Genomic DNA, 6000 nt, shown 5'->3' with positions numbered 1-6000 from the left:
CCTCACAGACTTAAACATCGTGGAAAACGTGGACAGATCCTACATGCAAGATGGTCCTAGAAGATCTTGAAAAAGCCAAGGGGTGTGGGCTGAAGAATGGAAGTGGGGTAATGTCAGGCTGTAGTATTAAGGTTTACTTTGATTGGAAGCAGTGACCTTAGTACAAACTATGAGACATCACTCACTAGTTGTGCTGGCATTGCTTTCAAATGCAGTTTGCCACCTGGGGTACCCAGTTGCATTTGGCCTTATAGTGTATACCACATCTGTCCAATTGCTCAGTTATACATATTATAACCTGTTACTATTGAAAACAACAGAGTACGCTCTGTTATGGAAAGCAGTATTACAGCTCTAATTGGTAAATGCAGTTATGCATAAAATTATGTGGTGCTATTTCTGGTGAAGTCTGTGGAGAATACCCCAGTATGGCAAGGACTAGGGCATCTCTCTCTACATATATTAATATAAAGAGTTTTTTTCTGAAATAGGTTTCATTGGATGAGGCTTGTTTTAAATTACTTCTTTATATTTTGTTTAAGTCGTGGATATATCCCTCATCTTTCCCAGTCTGATTACTACAGCCTGCTGTTACCATTTTACCGATTCCCACAATCTATATTACGTATGTAGTGCAAAAAAAGAAAAAAAAATCTGCAGTTGGAATAATAATGATCTTTCAGAGTTCATTTGCAGCCTCTCTACTCCTCCAATTCCTTTGTTGGCTTCCTATTAAATTCTGTGACTCCTACATAATTCACCTCCCTTCTTTTGGCTTCTTACATCTTCGTCCCTCATTATATGAGTTTATGTTCAATGCTTCCTGCATTTTTTTTTCTGCTGTGTCCTGCCTAAAAGCTCTCTCTCATCCTGTTCAACACGTCTGGAACTTTCTTCACAATCCTTCAAACTGCTCTACTTCACCATATCCAAGAACCATCGACAATCCATCCTCTGTGCACCGAAACACCTCACCTATCAAGACACTCGATGATAAGAAAGTGTCGGTGGGGTTCAAACATAAAATGTGATATAAAGGAAACAAATACTTTTTGACCTTTGTATTTAACAATGAAACTTGCATTAAACTTTCTTGACAATCACATTGGATACAGTAAAGCTGCCCATCTATGAGCTGTTAAAGCTGCCAAGCTGCTATTTTAGCCTGCACAGAACTAGTTGGCAGCTTATTGGCACCTGTGTGGGGCCTTCCCATTGACCTGCTTAACCAATATCAGACTGTAATTTGTATCTATATCAAGAAAATCCCATTGGTGTGTTTATGCAGTCCTCTCTAAATGGGTCTGCACAGGCCCTCTATAATGCGATCAATTGACTGGGGCTAAACGTGGGCCCCCATGGTCTCCGTAGACCCTCTGGATTATATGATCATTGGCTTGGGGTGAAACAGATCTTGCCTGAATTGGCCCAGCTTTTAGGAAACCACATTGAACAAAGATCTTTAATGTATGGCCAGCTTAACTTGGTGGTTTTCAGACTTCTTGACTTTAGGATGGACCCCTCTCATGGCCAAACATAGATTCTGTCCTCTTGGACCATGACATGGTACAAAGCTATCATCAATATGTCCATATCTATATTACTAATATCATAGGGGTTAACTAAATCGGCCTAGTGATTATTTTACTTTCATTTCAAAAAGCAGAATTTGGTCTTTTAAGTCTTCGGGACACATTTAAGTCTTCGAGACACATTTATCAAAATCGTATTGTTGCGCCGAGTACGAAAGTTTCGGATTCATTCAAGCTTCAGTATCGTGACTTTCCTTGGGCCAGGTTGGAGCTGCAGAGTGCCATTGAGCCCTATAGGAGACTTTCCTTGGGCCGGGTTGGAGCTGCAGAGTGCCATTGAGCCCTATGGGAGACTTTCCTTGGGCCAGGTTGGAGCTGCAGAGTGCCATTGAGCCCTATGGGAGACTTTCCTTGGGCCGGGTTGGAGCTGCAGAGTGCCATTGAGCCCTATGGGAGACTTTCCTTGGGCCGGGTTGGAGCTGCAGAGTGCCATTGAGCCCTATGGGAGGGTTTCCTTGGGCCGGGTTGGAGCTGCAGAGTGCCATTGAGCCCTATGGGAGACTTTCCTTGGGCCGGGTTGGAGCTGCAGAGTGCCATTGAGCCCTATGGGAGACTTTCCTTGGGCCAGGTTGGAGCTGCAGAGTGCCATTGAGCCCTATGGGAGACTTTCCTTGGGCCGGGTTGGAGATGCAGAGTGCCATTGAGTCCTATGGGAGGCTTCCAAAATCATGCACAGAAGCATCATTGAAAGTTGTACAAGATGTGAAAATAAAACAACAATCATGCAAAATAAATAATGAAGACAAATTGCAAAGTTGCAAGGAATGGGACATTCTATGACATACTAAAAGTTAACATAAAGGTGACCCACCCCTTTAGGTCCTGTTTAAAATTATATACTTTTAACCATGGCTGTTCTGTGTATAATACTATTGAAAGCATTAGAAAGAATGGAGAAAGTATGAAATGTACAATAAGGATATGATGTATGGCATTTAATATATGCATTGAGTGGATAAGTGGATACACATTTTCTCTTTCTTTGCTTCCAACAAGACTTAAGTTATGGAGATCCAAATTAAAGAAAGATCCCTTATCCGGAAAACCCCAGGTCCTGAGCATTCTGGATAACAGGTCCCATACCTGTATATTTAAAAAAAAAAAATAATGCAAAAATTTGTATTTGCGTTATTAGCAGGAGTAGTGTTTAAAATGACATTTAAAGCCTATCTGTATGTTTCTGGTGTGACTGTCCTCCCCCTTATACTCTAACTGTGTTTCATGTCATTTATGGAATCCCTGTTTTGTCTCTGCCTTTCACTGTCATTTTCAATCATTATGGACCTCTTGAATTCCTTGAATAAAAATACCTTCCTCTCTGACAGTCTCTTTCTTTGCTTCTCTTTCTGTGTGATTTTCCATCATTACAGTTCTTGAATTTCGTGAATAATGATATGTGCTATGAACAAATAGATGGAGTCGTAATAGTTTCATCAGTGTTTTCTGAAACCCGTAGCTCTCCTGGCATGCACAGTTTTAGCACAGCAAAGCAGTCACACTCTTTTGCTTGTCCCATTCTCACGTTTCTAATTTGTGGGCAGTATAGATGTGGTAGGTGATAATCAGATTCCCTCTTCTTGCATATCTGGGGATGACAGTCTAAGAAAAAAAGGCCACAGCTGTGAATTATCTTGCCTACAAGACGGGAAATCCTCTTCACTCACCCATATCAAAATATTAAGACATTAGTATATTTTGGGCACAAAGCAACTGAAAGAGCCCTCACTTTTAAACATAAATTCAAGACGGCCAACTATGTCAAGGTCATTCCTGGTCTTTCCATACCACATTCACTTTCATCAGATTCATTAAGAATTCTACAGCTTCATTGTACATTGTGTATAGGGACTAGGTTTTATCTGCAACTTGCCTTTCAAGGGGACTACTCCCAAACTGACAATATATTGGCGACCACCTGAAGTTGTGGATAATGGGAGCTGGCCATTTATTCTTTGGCATAATTGGTCAGCTTGAATATTATCTTTCACATTAGTTTTTGCCACATTGGAGCTTACATTCTAAGGTCCCTGTCAGATTCCCACGTAATGGTCAATTTATGAGAACCAATTAACTTGCCTCTGTATGTTTTTGGAGTATGGGGGGAAACTGAAGTACCTAGAAGAAACACACACAGACACAGGGGAGAACATGCAAACTCCTTGCACATAGTGGCCAGGCTAAAATTGAACTCAGGCCCCCAATGCTGTAAGGTAGAACTGCTACCAACTGAACCTATGTGCTGCCTATATTAAAATACTGTATATGCAGAAACAATCCCTGTTTTATTAAAAGGGAGGGACTTTTTTTTAGTAGTTATTTGCACAAAATGCCCAGTGTCCTTAATATATTGTCAATATATTGACAATGAGTGAATGGCCTTTGTATGAATTTTGTGTTTACACCCTCACTGCAGCCCCCTCCTAATAATTTAAAATTGCTCAGTGATGAGCATAAGTTTCCCATGTATTATAAATTATCCTGCCTATTTGGAGGATCTGGCACCAGATTGTCATGACACTGGTATTTCGGGGAAGATAACTCTAAACATTTCATGGGGTTAGAACATGGTAGGAGCTTTAGTCCAGTAATATGAAGGGTAGCACTGCTGCTTAAAAAGGGCTAGCTGCCCACCTATTCCAAGAGCATCAAAACATCTTGAACACTTTATGTGTGGCCTCCCCAACAAGATAGAATTAGCCAGCAATCTCTATATGTTAGTTAACAGCAGGTATACTAATATAATGCTGGTAGGTAGGCATTCCTTAATTATATTTGGGCCATCTGCTATGAAGAGGTTGGGAGAGTAGTAGGAGAGTTTTATTAAGGAATTACATTCGCCGTTTCCCTATAAAGTGCTATTTTTAATCTCATGTAAGAGAATCTTCCAGTGAAATCATCCCTACTACTGATACTGCAGTCACTGTTACCTGATATATTGGGATTATTTGTGCAAAACTTGCTTGCCAGTAATACACTAGTTATGAAAGCTCAGAAGGGCAGATATAGTGCTATTAGATGTTCAAAGCTAGGAAAATTGGATTCCTATTGGAGGGTCATCGTGTATTGCCCACTGGACCCAAAAGAGTTGGTTGTATAGTGCTTTAAGAAGCCATTTCTATCCCCCCCCCACTCATGATTTACCTCTTGAATATGTGCTGAGAGTTGTGGTCCATCAATACTTGGATGGAGAAAAACTCAGATGGAAGGTTTATATCCCCTTTACACTTTTGGTTTGCTGTGGGTATTGATACTCAAAGGCAGTTGTTGCTGTTGTCCTTTATTTTTAATTTATCTAATCTATTGTTATTCTGCAGCTTTAAAGCTTGGGACTTATAGTGATACCTGGTTGCTAGGCCCTTGACTAGCCTAGCAACCAGTCAGTAACCTAAATTGAGACATTAAAAATAGCTTTTTTTTCCGAGACAAATTCGTATTTTGGCACAAAAAATTGTGAAATGTGAAAAAGTAATCGAATGTCTAAATGCCCACTTAGGTGCTAAAATTAACAACAATGATAACACCCTATCCCAGCTTACTTCAGAAAGGCATAATACAATGACTAATAATGAAAAGAAAACAGAAAAAAGGAAAATAGGGCCAAATGCAAATCTTCTCAGAATATTATTCTCTATATCAACGTGAACTTTCCTTTATAAGGTTCTTTTTTTAAATGTTCTTTATGCGTCCTGAAATATTTTTATTGGCAGTAAACAGCTTATAAACTGCAGTACAGAGGATATATTTACCTTCAGCATCAGTGTGTGTAATTGCATTGGGTCCCTAAAAGTTTAAGACTCCTTGGGGCATTTTAAATCAGGCATCACACCATGGTCAGATCTTGAGTTATATCTATGGCTCAGCGCCACATAGAGCAATAAGCTATCACAAGTATTTGCGATAAGATCCCCCTTTTACAAGAGTAGGAAAAAGATGGCAAAATACCCTATTAAACATTTGCAATCGATATTGTGTACTGAGGTGTCTCCCAGAGATACCCCACGGAGGAGATGAAGAAAGGGTCCAGGATTGGGAGGGCTTATTATCTGTACAGGAACAAACAGATTGAAGAATAAAAGAATATGAAGGTGGAAAGGGATAGTGCGAGCAAGAGGACCTAATAAATAGGATAAAGGAGGGGAGTGCTTATATCAGTGATCCCCAACCAGTGGTTCGTGAGCAACATGTTGCTCCCCAACCCCTTGGATGTTGCTCCCAGTGGCCTCAAAGCAGGTGCTTACTTTTTATTTTCTGGCTTGGGGGCAAGTTTTGGTTGCATAAAAACCAGCTGTACTGCCAAACAGAGCCTCCTATAGGCTGCCAGTCCATATAGGGCCTACCAAATAGCCAATTATAGCGTATATTTGCCCCCCTAGAACTTTTTCCATGCTTGTGTTGCTCCCCAACACTT

The sequence above is a fragment of the Xenopus tropicalis genome, chromosome 9, assembly GCF_000004195.4.
Source record: "Xenopus tropicalis strain Nigerian chromosome 9, UCB_Xtro_10.0, whole genome shotgun sequence".
NCBI lineage: Eukaryota > Metazoa > Chordata > Amphibia > Anura > Pipidae > Xenopus > Xenopus tropicalis.
The sequence above is the reverse complement of the archived record's forward strand: the minus strand, read 5'-3'. Positions refer to the sequence as shown.